The sequence below is a fragment of the Phalaenopsis equestris genome, unplaced genomic scaffold (assembly GCF_001263595.1).
Source record: "Phalaenopsis equestris unplaced genomic scaffold, ASM126359v1 Scaffold000024, whole genome shotgun sequence".
NCBI classification, from domain to species: Eukaryota; Viridiplantae; Streptophyta; class Magnoliopsida; order Asparagales; family Orchidaceae; genus Phalaenopsis; species Phalaenopsis equestris.
Window position 1 is genome coordinate 847,146 of NW_018164466.1, and position 13,988 is coordinate 861,133.

Genomic DNA, 13,988 nt, shown 5'->3' on the forward strand with positions numbered 1-13,988 from the left:
GCGAGGACTAGAAAGCAAATTCATATTAATTTAATTTTAAAATGTATAATTCAAAATTCAGAATAAACTATTAAAATTTATTTATTTTTTATTAATCTTATATGATCTCATCCGTCCTCACACAGCATGTTTTAAAAACATAACATATAAATAAATCATTTGTACATTATATATTCGTACAATCCGTCTGCATGATCATATTTCCCAAACACTAATTATACATTCAAAGACACCAAATTCACATCAAGATAGGTATAGTAATCATTTAAAATTGAAGCTTTTACATTTGTTGGCACAACAGGCAGACAGGAAAAACGAACAGAGACCAACTAATGGACAATTTATCATGCAACTGTTAACCAAATTTGGCTTAGCAATGCACTTCATCCGACTGCAATTACTGCTACACTCATCAAGCAGAAAATCATATTAGTTAGCGTACAATATAGCTGATAATCACAACTAGAAATTCTATGTATCCCTATTACAGTACAATGAATAACTGAATCCAAGCCCAGAAGGTAGCAGAACATCTACTCTGCAGGTAAATGATTCAATTTTCCAAGTTTATTGAAAGGAGACTGCAATCAAAAGACAATTATTCTTATGTATAATACTATTAAGTAAAATCAAAATGGATAAATCAAGCTCTGCACATCTCCAACTATATGGTGTATCATACACTGATAACTCCACTGCTACAGCCTCAGTGTGTTACAGAGTATGGTTTCTGATATAGTATGATGAAAATTTTGATGAATACAGCAACAATTAGAATCTTGGAATCCAATAACTCAAAACACCATGAATTCCTCATCGGAAGGAAAAACTGCTGCTGTCACTTTATCAGCTAGAATGTCCACTCATGGTAGAGATATATGGCCTATATGTTATAACAGAAACAAGGGTTAATGAAACATGAAATTTCATATGGCATATATTATGGATCCAAATTGTACTTTCTATTTACAAGAAAACAAATAAAAATGTGCATAAATCAAGTCATCACTCTCTCCCTTGCTTTTTGTGGGGATAGGACAGTTTCGATAAAGAGTGCAAATTTTATTTTCATTCTCTTAAAAACATTCAAAATGAATAAGGCTTAATTTGGACTGCTGAAACAAATCAAGGGAGGAGCAAACTTATTAGATTCCAAAGCCACTGAATCTGGCTATAGCTTGTGCGATTAGTATAAATTTATGGCCCAGATGCTGCAATACAACATGCAATGCAGTTATATGCTATAAGATGATCAAATAGAAGTTTTTATACCCAACATTTTTTAAGAATACAATTGTTGTGAATTTCAAAAAATAGTGCATAGATAAAAGCTTTTTAAATCATTACATCAAGATCACTGATAATTTTTCATGGCCAACTCATTAGAAAACCATCCTAAAAATTGTAGGCATTAAGAAATTTTATATAGTCCTTTGTTGAATTCAATTACTTGGGATTCTTGATAGAAGCTTTTTCAGAATTTAACCGCGTCAGGACCGACTTTATCACCATGTGAAATTCTAAGTACCTCCATGACCAAAAACAATTTATAATTATTATAAGTTGCAGTTAGTGTTTCTTGAATATATCGATACATCAAACAAATAATATAAATGACAGATATGATATGAGATAGATAATGAAAATGAATAAATTCTAATACAAAATCCAAGAAAATGATGGATCGAAAAGCATGTAATGTTGTGCATATAAAATTGTGTACAATTTTGGTGCAACGCGGTTCTTATAAAACTTGCAATATGATGTATCGAGAAGAACGTAATGTTGTGCATAAAAAAAGTGTACATGTTGTATCAAAATACATCACACACCACACACGCACACACACACGGATTTATCCTCCACATGTAAGTACCAACATTTATATAATCAAAAAGAACAATTCTTAAGCTGATTTAAAGTGAGGAGAAAAAAATTAAGGCTCCTAGGCATTGGAAGAATGCCTACAAATAAAATGCAAAAATACAAAGAAGATTGTTGCCGCTAAAGCAAGCATTTCATGCCTCAGTTTGTAAGCCAACATGCTTTGCCATCAAGAACAAAATAAGAAAATCAAATTTAACAGTTTAAACTATATTTTATGGACTGACCAAGATCTAAAATTGCACAATTTGGTACAGAGATATTTTTCATCTGTGAGTTAAGCCAAAACCCTCAAGGCGGTTTGGGTCGTAGGCATCAAACTTAAAAAAGCGGCGGTTTGGGACGTAAGCATCAAATTTAAAAAAGTGAGTAAATTAACAAATACTGTATAAACTATAAAGTATGAAGTAAGAATATAATATTAATATTCTAACATATTAGCATATTAAAATGTAATATAATAACATTTTAACAAAATAAAAAATAATAAATTGTCCAAAATAAGAAATAATATATTAATATTCTAATATCAAATCATGAAATAAAATAAGTTATATAAACATTGAACTATCAAAACCAAGATATCAAATTAAAATACAAAAAAAAAACATACTAATCAAAATAAGTTTCTCCCATCCACTCATATTGCGCCCCACCACCATGGTTATTGCATATCACAATTGGGGTTACCAAAATCACTGAAACTCCTAACTACAAATCAAGCAAAACGCTAAAGCCACTAAGTTCATGATGGTGGAACAGGTTATCAAAAGAATATAAAACAGGAAGGTCAAAATCAATACAAAATGCTCTATTTATTGCATATAACAATAGGGGTTACCAAAATCATTGAATCTCCATCGATCTGACATAAAAAAATCTAGACAAGTTTATGCAAACTCCTCACCCCTACGATATATGTTTATTGCATATCACAATTGGGGTTACCAAAATCACTGAATCTCCTAACTACAAATCAAGCAAAATGCTAAAGCCACTAAGTTCCTGATGGTGGTGGCTGAGGTTATCAAAAGAATATAAACAGGAAGGGCAACATCAATACAAATAGGGGTGTAAATGAGCCGAACACGAACGAGCCCAGGCTCTGCTCGTGTTTGGCTCATTTATATTTCAAGCTCAAAAAGTGTGTTTGTGTTCGGCTCATTTATATTTCGAGCTCAAAAAGTGTGTTCGTGTTCGGCTCGTTTGCTAGGGCGCCACGGGAGCCGTGCGCGAACAAAGAGTCGTTTTGACAACCCTAATTATGTAGTCATAAGATGTTAAGGATCTACTCATAAACAATTGCATATTTACTCAAATAATAATGACATGCACTAGTCTAACAGTTTCTCTTTTCTTAATTTAAAATTTTAATTGATTATAAATCATTGCAGGCTTGTAGTCAATTAAAGTTTTTAAAAATAGTACTCATCAAATATATATATATATATATATATATATATATCGTGAACAACGAGCCTTTTTGACAGCCCTAAATACAAAATGCTCTATTTATTGCATATCACAATTGGGGTACAAAAATCATTGAATCCCCTAACTACAAATCAAGAAAAAAAAGCTAAAGCCTCTAAATTCAAGCTGGTGGGTGAGGTTATCAAAAGACATAAACAGGAAGGTTGACATTAGATGTGTTGTTAGGGGCGGTGGTGTTCTCACGAATTGACTTGAAGTCAAGGTGCCATCAGATTCAGATGCGACTGAAGGATGTGCACGAGATGACATTTCGAGATGGTAGGGTCACTATGATTTTTTGATTAAATGAAAAATATTTCCAAATGATGATGCCACATGGGAGCCACCTGATGCAACATTTTATTTCCACTTTGAGGACAATATGTAGCCTAAAGAAAATTTAGTTATTTGTCATTTATTATTGATTAGTATGAATATGACTAATATGTTTAGAGCTAGAATTATGCATGATATTAGATATTGTATCTTAGGGTTTGGGTTTAGGAGAGATTTTCTACCTCTCAAATTATAAGAATTGGGAGAGATCTCCTACCTCTCGAATTGTAGGTGCGTATTCTTATATTCTTCTCGAGTATTTGATGTTTTTGAAATAAAATATTATTTGTCATAATTTTTGTGTGAAAATCTGCTTGGATCATATCAGTCTTCTCCAACAAGGACCACAACATATCTTACTCCACAACATCTCTTCTTGCCAATAACAATAGACATTGACTTTCATTCGTAACCCAAAATTTTAATTATTTAGAATTTCTTATTTTGTGAATTCTTTCATGTTACAACATTGTTTTTGAATTAAAACATTCTTTCTAGCTTGTTTTGTAGAATAGTAAGATGTAAGAAGAAAACTAAAAAAATGTTAAGTTGGGCATAGAAAAGACCTAGCAATAAAACATAGTGTGCAAGTCAAAAATGGAATGAGTGACGGGACGTATATTTCGAAGTGCAACTATTATGGCATGATTGTTAAAGGTAGTGTAACAATAATAATAGAGCATATTTCTTGATCTTATAAGGATATTGCAATATATGCCAAAGTGCTTCAGCAGGTGGAAGAGGAGATCCATGTTTATATGAATAGATGAGAATACCAAAGTATATGGAGCAACGATAATTTGATTACAAAGTAGACAACAAATAATATATGGTTTTGGTCTTGGTGGCAAATATTCTTCTTTTTTGCCATGAATATCAATTAGAGATGCATGAGGACCTATTAATCACTACATGATAAATATTAAGAATGAGAAGGACAATGGCACAATGGAAGCACAATAGGTATCTCCTCAAAGTACATAAAAAGTATGCAAGCATGTGGGTATGCATATTGGAAGATTATTTTATGAAAATTTTATCCATTTAATGAAACAAACTCAACAACCTATGTGAACATGATCCATTCTATGGTTTCCATATTTGACGCTTTAAACCTGTATCTATGTATGAGCTTAAGACTTGGATACTGAAAAAGGACCTGAATAATTGAGAAAGCTATTGAGAGAATAAGAAAAACTTAAAACAAGCTGGAGTTGCTATCATATATAATGCTTTCTCTAATATTAAAAATAGAAGCTTAATCAACATTTTAACTTACAATTCCTACGGAGCTATGTCTTAATGTTTGTTTAAGTATCAGATCAGACAGTTCAAAATATGATTTTGGACTTTTTGATAGAATCACAAAGTAAACTAGGAGCATTTAGCGGTACAGATCTTCAATGACAATGGTAGTACTTATAAAGCAATAAAAAATAAATTGATATAGAAGAGAAGATAGATGCATTAGACACCATGTGCGAGACATTGCATAGACTTGATTCTTGAAAAACTTGGAAAGATGCCCCAACACAGTAAAGTCTTTGGCAAAACTAAGATGATTAAGAAATTCATCTACAATCATGGTTAGATTTTGGTTTTCATGAGAAAATTTTCTAATAAATAATTTCTATATCCTATTACAACTAAATTTCCTATAGCCTACTTGACTACAAAGGTTATTCAAAGCAATGCAACCTTTTGGCAGCAAAATATGGTTGGCTAAGAAACATGAAGGAAAAGAAGTAAGAAAAATTAATTTGAATGAAAAAGTTTGCTTAAGCATGCATTTTGCTAATAACTACTATGTCCTTGGTTCAAGTTTTAAGAATAAATGATGGGAAGAAAATCCAGCTATAAGTTTCATTTATAATGCGATAAATGATGATAGGGAGTTCATGGTGCATAACTTAGGACGCGAGGAATCTCACTACAATAAAATTAAAAAAAAAAAAAAGAGATAAGAAATGGTTTCTTCAACGCTATCGTCAATTGCATACCAAAGCATATTATCTCAATCCTCAATTTCAATATGGTGAGAACAATTCAATCAATCCTGAGAACAAATTTAATTTATACCACTTCACATATAGTGATAATAGCAAACTCAATCGAGAAGGCTATGACCAAATTTCAAATTTATATCAATTAAAAAAAAAAGGAGTTCTTTGGACTACAATAGCCAAAGATATAGTTACAAAATATTCCCCAAGTAGTTTTTAAAATTTATTAGCTAAAATTGCAACAAACTTGTTAGTTATTTTGTTTCAAATTCAGTGGAATAGTGGGATAAAGGCTTGTTGTTGTTATTACTATTGTTGTTGTTGTTATTGTAGTGGAATGGTGAACTAAATTTGTTGATGGTACTCAAAAAATACAATAATTCACTATCAAAATATTGGTCTTAAATACTCATCCGAAGTGAACTTTGAGATATAATCAAATTCATATCAAAATAAAAAATCATTTGACCTTAAAGATAAACTCCTTCATTAACATTACGTATAATAAAAAATTAAAATATAAACATTTAAAGGAAAAAAAAAACATTAGAGGATGACAAAAATCTATCAATTTTAAATGATATACCATCATATCATAAATGGTTTGTGAGTGATAACAGTGTCAAATTTATAAGAAGATCTCAATGTTTTTTTTTAAAATAAAGATAGAGGCCAGCATAATAAATCTAACACAAATCAACGAGAAATTTAAAATAAATCAATTAAAATTTATGTAATTAAAATTATAAACATCGACATGATCATTATTTTAAATTTTAATTATATTATTGGATTTTATTGACATTAAAAGAGAATTAATTGAGATCAAAGATGGGAAGAAAGATTGGAAGAATCTTATTACAACTGAGGAAAGTCACAATAGATTAAGTTATAATGACAATGATTCTAATAAAGATCCAATAGCTAATCACAATATTAAAGGCTTTTGAATATACAATTTTCATCTTAACACCTAAGATTATTTGTTAATGTTGATTTAGGAGTTAAGATCAACTTACTTTAACTTGATATGTTCTTATTTTAATATCTTTTCTTTGATGTTTGTATTACACTTCAAGATTTGATGTTAAAAAGTTAGTCTCACACTTCTTATTTCATACATCGAAATAAGAAGTTAAGCCTAGGTGAATTACTACTGAGCATTGCCCACGCCTTTACTGGATTTTAAAACTCAACAGCTTGCGACTTCAGTCCTTAAAACCCAACCTTAATGGCAACTTATATATAACTAGAAACTTCCAATCACAGCTACATCTAAGTGGTTGAGCTGCAGACATTGGGGAAAAATAACAAAAACCTTATCAAAAGGTAACAAGTTCTCTTTCACTAGATGCTCGCGTCATAGAAGCTCATTAATAAAATATGGAGCTATTTATCAGTACATGTTCGCTTAAAAATATTTCACTTCAAATTTATATAAATTTTAAAAATATTTACTATGCCGGTAATACGAGTGTTGTTGGGGGTGGAAGAGAGTATAGCACAAGTAGGCCATAATAATGTTATGGGTGGGAGCGAAGTACAAGAATGCAAAGCACATCAGTGTCACCCCGTGATATATAGTGCATGCACATAGGTGAGCTTTACAGCTCATGAGAATCATGCTGGTACTTAATTTATCTACGAAGGTACTCCCAGTATATAGGTGGGCTTAACATTCTGTGAGAATCATACAAATGCAAAGGTCTTAGGGCTTAGGTTTATAACATCTAAGAAAAATTCCCAAGAAAAGCTCTAGCTCTTCTATAGTTTCAATATAGAGAGATTTGGATTCTTTATTGTGTTGAGTTTTTCAAGATTTTTTGCCACATAAAAGCATAAAGCCAAGTAAAAAACATTAACAACTTATAAAATAATACTATGCTGTGTATGGATGAACAGTATTTCAGCCTCTAAATGAGCATGAGATGAAAGTACAAGGTCGTGTGGTGTCATCCCACGCAAGCGAAGATCCCAACAAATTGTCATCCCTTTTCAGTAGAAGCACGTGCAATAGAAGCAACCTCACACAATCGAACCCCAATGGTTAAACAAGAAAATACTATGTGTCCCAATTTCGACCAATCATAAGACGATAATTCAACACTAATAGCAACCATTACATGATAAATTATTGAAAAAATAGTGGAAAAACATTAGAGAGCTTATTCTTATTGATACAAAGAGGAGTATAAATACCCATTACAGGACTTATTGGTAAGGAAAATAATAAAAACAAAATACAGTAGGTAAGGAAAGAAATAATAACAAATATAATAGACAACTAATCTCTCTAATTAAAGAGACAATAAATAGAGATTCCTAAGATCTCTCATATCATTTATAACGCTCTAAATATAGAGTTATGATAAGTATGAAATATAATCATAATTATTTGTGATATCTTTCAATACTCTCTCTGAAGCTGACATGAAGATGTCACTCATGGCAAGCTTGCTAACTAGATTCTCGTGTTGCACTTTGGAAATGCCTTTTGTTTGAATATCTGTTGTTTGGCTAGCAGTGGGTATGTAGGACATACATATCACACCACTATCTATCTTCTCTATCACACCACTATCTATCTTCTCCTTCATGAAATATTTGTCAACTCCTACATGTTTTGTTTAGTCATATAGAACTGGATTATGAGCTATAGAGATTGCAGCCTTGTTGTCGCAATAAACTTTAATAGGTGCTGGTATAGAAATTTTCAACTCTTTCAGGAGTCTTTTTTATCCATAATACTTCACAGTCTATGGGCCACCGAGCGGAATTCTGCTTCAACACTACTTCTTGTTACCACACTTTGTTTTTTACTTTTCCAAATAACCAGATTTCTGCCTACAAAAGTACAATAACCTGATGTGAATCTTCTATCATTTAAGTCTCCTGCCCAATCCGCATCTGTGTAGGTCTCTATTAGAAGATGTTCTCCATTTTTGAACAAAAGTCATTTTCCAGGAGTACTTTTGAGATATCTCAAAATTCGGGATACAACTTCAAAGTGAGTAGGTCCAGGTGAATGTATAAATTGACTCACAACACTTACTGCAAAGGCTATGTCAGGACGAGTGTGAGCCAAATAGATTAGTCGCCCTACCAATCTTTAATAGCGTTCTTTGTCTATTACCTCATTAGTTGCTGTTGTTTTCAATTTTATATTAGGTTCTATTGACATATCTCTTGCCTTGCAACCTGTCATTCCTGTTTTTTTAGTAAATCAAGTGCATACTTGCATGGATAGACAAAAATTCCCTCCTTGGATCTTGCAAACTCCATCTTGCGTTGATTAACAAAAATTCCCTCCTTGGATCTTGCAAACTTCATTCCAATGAAATATTTCAGGTTTCCCAAGTCTTTAATATCAAATTCGGCTTCAAGTTTCCTCTTCAGGTTGCTAATCTCCAGAGGATCATCCTCTGTCATGATTATATCATCTACATACACAATCACAATGGCTACTTTACCTTTCATGGAATGTTTGAAAAAAAGAGTGTGATTAGCTTGGCTTTGAGAGAATCCATGTCTCTTAATAACCAAAACGCTCAAACCAAGCTCTAGGAGGCTGCTTTAACCCGTACAAAGACTTTTTTAATTTGCATACTTTACCTTTTCCAAATTTTTCTTCAAATCCAGGTGGTAGGTCCATATATACTTCTTCTCGCAATTCTCCATTTAAAAACATATTTTTTACATCAAATTGATGAAGTGATCAGTTGAAGTTAACTGCAAGAGAAAGAAGTACTCTAATAGAGTTAATTTTAGCAACAGGAGCAAAAGTCTCTTGGTAACCAATACCATGAGTTTGAGTAAATCATTTTGCTATTAGTCTCGCTTTGTATCTCTCCACACTTCCATCAACTTTAAACTTCACCGTGAACACCCATTTACACTCAACCGTCTTCTTGTCTTTAGGTAGATCAATGACTGTCCATGTGTTATTTCTTTTAAGAGAATTTATTTCTTCCATCACAGCTAATTTCCAACTCGGTTCACATAATGCTTCTTAAACAGTTCTTGGAACAAGTATGTTAGAAATCCTAGACACAAATGCTCTATGATTTTTTGATAGTTTTTCATATGACAAGTATTGTGCTTGTTCGGATTCCTTTTCTGAAAATAATTGGAAGATCAAGATCAGGAGTGAAAGTAGAAGGAATGTTACTCTGAGTTGTAGGGCCATTATTCGGCAAAGGTGATTGAACATCTGCTGAGTGAACAACTAGGCTAGTAACTTTATGAAATTTCTTCATAGTATAAACCTGCAGCTCATGTTGAGGATTATGATCCGTTGGAAGTACTTTTCCCGCTGTCTTTGATAAGGTATCATCTGGCAAAATAGGAATAGTAGTGATGATCCTAGTTTCTATATCAGAATTAGTTAAAGCAATGGGTAAAGTTTTCCAAAAACAATGGGTAAAATTTCCCAAAAATTATTTTCTTCAACTAAGTGCAATGGGTAAAGTTTTCCAAAAATTATTTTCTTTAACTAAGTTCTCCTTCTGAAGAAAATTATTTTAAAAAAAACAGGTGATACTCGATAAACTTGACATCCATGCTCTCAAAAAATTTCTTTTTTTCAGGATTAAAGCATTTGTACCCACGTTTATTGAAAGCATACCAATAAAAACACATTTTTCGGCTTTGGGATCAAGTTTTGAACGAAACACATTTGGGATATGCACATAGCAAACACATTCAAAGATTTTTAAAGGGAGATCAGCTGTTATCTTAGATGTGGAAAAACAATTTTTTTAAGATTTGTGAAGGTGGTTTAAATTTCAAAACTCAAGATGACATTCTGTTTATTAAATAACAGGAGGTGAGGAGTGCATTACCCCAAAGATATTTAGGAACATTCATGAAAAACATAAGTGTCCTGATAACTTCGAGTAAATGTCTATTTTTTTGCAGCAATATCATTTTGTTGTGGTGTCCACAAGTGAAATGATGCAGAATACATTTTTCCAAAATAAATGTTCTTAAATATTTGTTGAAATATTCAGTCACATAATACGTTCTTAGAATGTCAATTTTTGTTTGAAATTGATTTTCAATCATGTGAAAAAAATCTTTAAATCGTTGTTCAACTTCAGATTTCTTTTTCAATAAATACAACCAGCAAACTTGTGTGTGATCATCAATAAATGTTACAAACCATTTTTTTCAGAAAGTGTGTTAACTTTGGATGGGCCCCAAACATCACTATGCACTAAATAAAATGGTTTTGAAACAGAATATGATTTTATTGGAAACGAAACATGATGACTTTTAGTAAATTACACGCTTCACAATGAAGTTTTGAACAATCAATACCCTTAAATAGTTTAGAAAATAAAGATTTGAGATATGGAAAGTTAGAATGCCCTAATCTTTTATGTCATAACATAACTTGATCATAGTCAAAACTTGAACTTGTACTATCTAATCCATGAGCTGTTTTATTCATAATAGTCTGAGAAGCAGGCGAAGTCCAGCGTCCCGCATATGTGTATGCATAACGCATTAGGGTGAACATTCCTGTTGTGCCCTTCTCCGCTCTCCCTCGCTCTAGCCTTTCCGATCATCCTTCTTCTTCCTCACCCTCGCCGAGATCGACACCAAGGTAAAATTTTATGACGAAAATCCCCAATCTCGCCCTTCCCGGTCATTCTTCTGCTCCTTCTCGCCTCAAATGAGGTATGTTTTCTTCCTCCCCCATTCTCATTTGGAGTGCACTTGATATGAGCAAAAAGTTAATGTATGAGCTAAACCCTGTGAGGCTGATATTAGCTAAAATTTGTCATGTATTTCACCTATTACATGCAAGATGCGGGAATGGAGCAGCAAAGAGATTGTCCTGCAACATGAGTTTTCTGTTGGAGTTGTTTTTTCTCTGTTGGAGTTGTTTTTTTTTTCTGATTCGAGAAATATGCACAAGTTTTTTAAAAACAACTATAAAAGAGATGTTGGCGTTTATTTTTTACATATTTTTGCCGGTTATATTCCTTTATCATTTTCAGGTTGAAAAACAGCTATCAAAGAGCTCATATATGGAGTACATAAGTCTCATTTTCATTGTGGCCATCAAGAACAAAAAGGGCTTTATTTCCTTCAATCATCTGAAAGGCAGATTTTATTAGTAGTTATAAAGCACAACTTGATTACTGAACAAAATTCAGTTTGAGGTTTAGCTAAACAGAGATGTTGGAGTTTACTTGCTTGCTTGAGTTTAGAGAACTTGTTTTCTAATGGATTGACTTTACAAAAATAGAGTGTTTGATATATACAATTTTTCATTAGTCTTGACGAGGATTATGCATGAAGTTTTAAGAGCATTTTTTTATGCAATTTGATATTTTTTGTTATTCAAATCTCTCTTCAGCTGGACGGTGTTAATTGAATGGCTAAATAGATTTGGCCAGGGAGTTGTAGATGCAGTTGTTTCATTTTTTTTTTTGAATTGTCAGGGAGTAATTTGATTGGTTGCATTTTACTGGGTTACATTCGATATTCTGCAGTTGCAATTGCTGCATTTTGAGTACCAGATTAATCTGTTTTCGGTTCTTTTTTTTTTTTGAATGGATGGAAGAATTTTAGTGTTATGTATGGAGCTTGTTTAGTTAAGAGCATGTTGTAGTAAACTTCAATTAAGGACCATAACTATGTAATCTTACAGATTTGCTTAATAAATTTTTTGTGGATTGCCTTCTGTGGATGTAGGTCTTTGGTCAAACCACATAAATCTCTCGTTTATATGTTTCTGTTCTCATTTTAGTTCTGTTTCAAATAGTTTTACCAGGAGGGGCAGACAGGGGCAGAAATGTCATTTATACAACAATAACTACCAAGAGGGGCAGAAATGTCATTTATATAACAATAACTACCAATAAACTATTCTGAATAAGCTGCCTCGAACAGCAATTCAGATTATTCTAATAATCTACAAATTATCAGATTATCAGAATAATTTGTTTATCAACATATTATAAATAATCAATAGCTGCCCAAAACAGACCTTAAATAGTTTAGGAAATAAAAATTTGAGACATAGAAAGCTAGGATGCCTAATCTTTTAGGTCATAACATAAGCTTGAACCAGTAATACCTAATCCACGAGTTGTTTTATTCGCAGAATCAGTTCCATCATAGTAGTACAACACATTTGTTTCTCTAGCAGTTCTAATCATCTTCCCCGAGTTCCGGTCCTGAAAAACACAATTGGAAGGAGAGAAAATAATAGAATAATCAGAATCTTTAGAAAATTTGCTAACGGAAAGAAGATTACATGTAAGTTTTAGAACATGTAAGACAGATTTCAAAGAGATTTTTTCTGAAATTTTAATATTTTCTTTTCCTGTAATAGGTGAAAAACTGCCATCAGCAATTCTGATTTTTTCGGAACCAGAACATGGATTATAGGAATCAAATAATTGAGAACAGCTTGTCATATAATCAGAGGCTCCTAAATCAATAATCCAATGAGTGGTACTTCCTAAAAAGGTCAAAGGATTACTACCTGTTTGTGCTATAGAACCGATAGGCGCATTAGATGATGAGCAAAATTTCAGAAGTTTAAGAAGATGAATCAATTATTCTTTACTAAGTGGAGATGACTCAGTCTCATTTGCGGTAGGTGTGTTATGTTCACCATATTTTTTTCTTTTACCATTAGATGGTTTACCATGCAATTTCTAGCATTTTTCGTAAGTATGGCACGGCTTTCCACAGTAGTCACAGTGCAGATTATTTTTGTCTTCTACACGCTGGTTGTGAGAAGTTTTCCTACTTAGTTGAGCTTCAAGAATAGCCAGTGTTGATCCTTCCACGGACTCGATTGAGCCTGCAGTCTTTTTTCCCAACATCAAATGTCTCCAACTCTTTTCTCTTCTTACCTCCGTAAAAACTTCACCAATTAGAGGCAGGGGATTTCTTCCAATTATTCGGCCACATACCTCATCATATTCAATATTCAAACCTGCAAAAAATTCAAAGATTCGACCAATATCCACTATCTTCTTGTACTGGTTGTTATCATCGTTTAATTTTCATTCATGATCGTTGAATAAGTCCAGGTCATGCCAAATTCGCTTAAGAGAATTGAAATATTTTGATTGAAATATTTTGTATTGAAATATTTTGTCACAGAATTCTCACCTTGGAAAATTTCCCCAAATCGTAGGGTCAACTAATATACACTTGAGATTGATTTCCGAGATCAGAGTACATTTCTGAAACATTGTCACATAATTCCTTGGCTGTAGAGTCACACAGATAATTTGCACTTATCTCTTCAGTCATGAAATTGAC

General features: G+C 32.5%; 1 protein-coding gene across 2 annotated transcripts in view; it reads right to left on the reverse strand.

Annotated features, from left to right (window-relative positions):
- Window positions 1-389: 389 nt before the first annotated feature.
- LOC110018534 (chaperone protein dnaJ 49-like) overlaps window positions 390-13,988 on the reverse strand; it is a 16,747-nt gene continuing 3,148 nt past the window's right edge. The window contains exon 3 of one of the 2 annotated variants that reach the window (XM_020715872.1): window positions 390-883. The gene's annotated coding sequence lies outside the window, so the exon portion shown is untranslated. Of the gene's footprint in view, window positions 884-12,805; window positions 12,887-13,988 lie in introns of those variants that run through there. The other variant, XM_020715873.1, reaches the window with a different exon arrangement.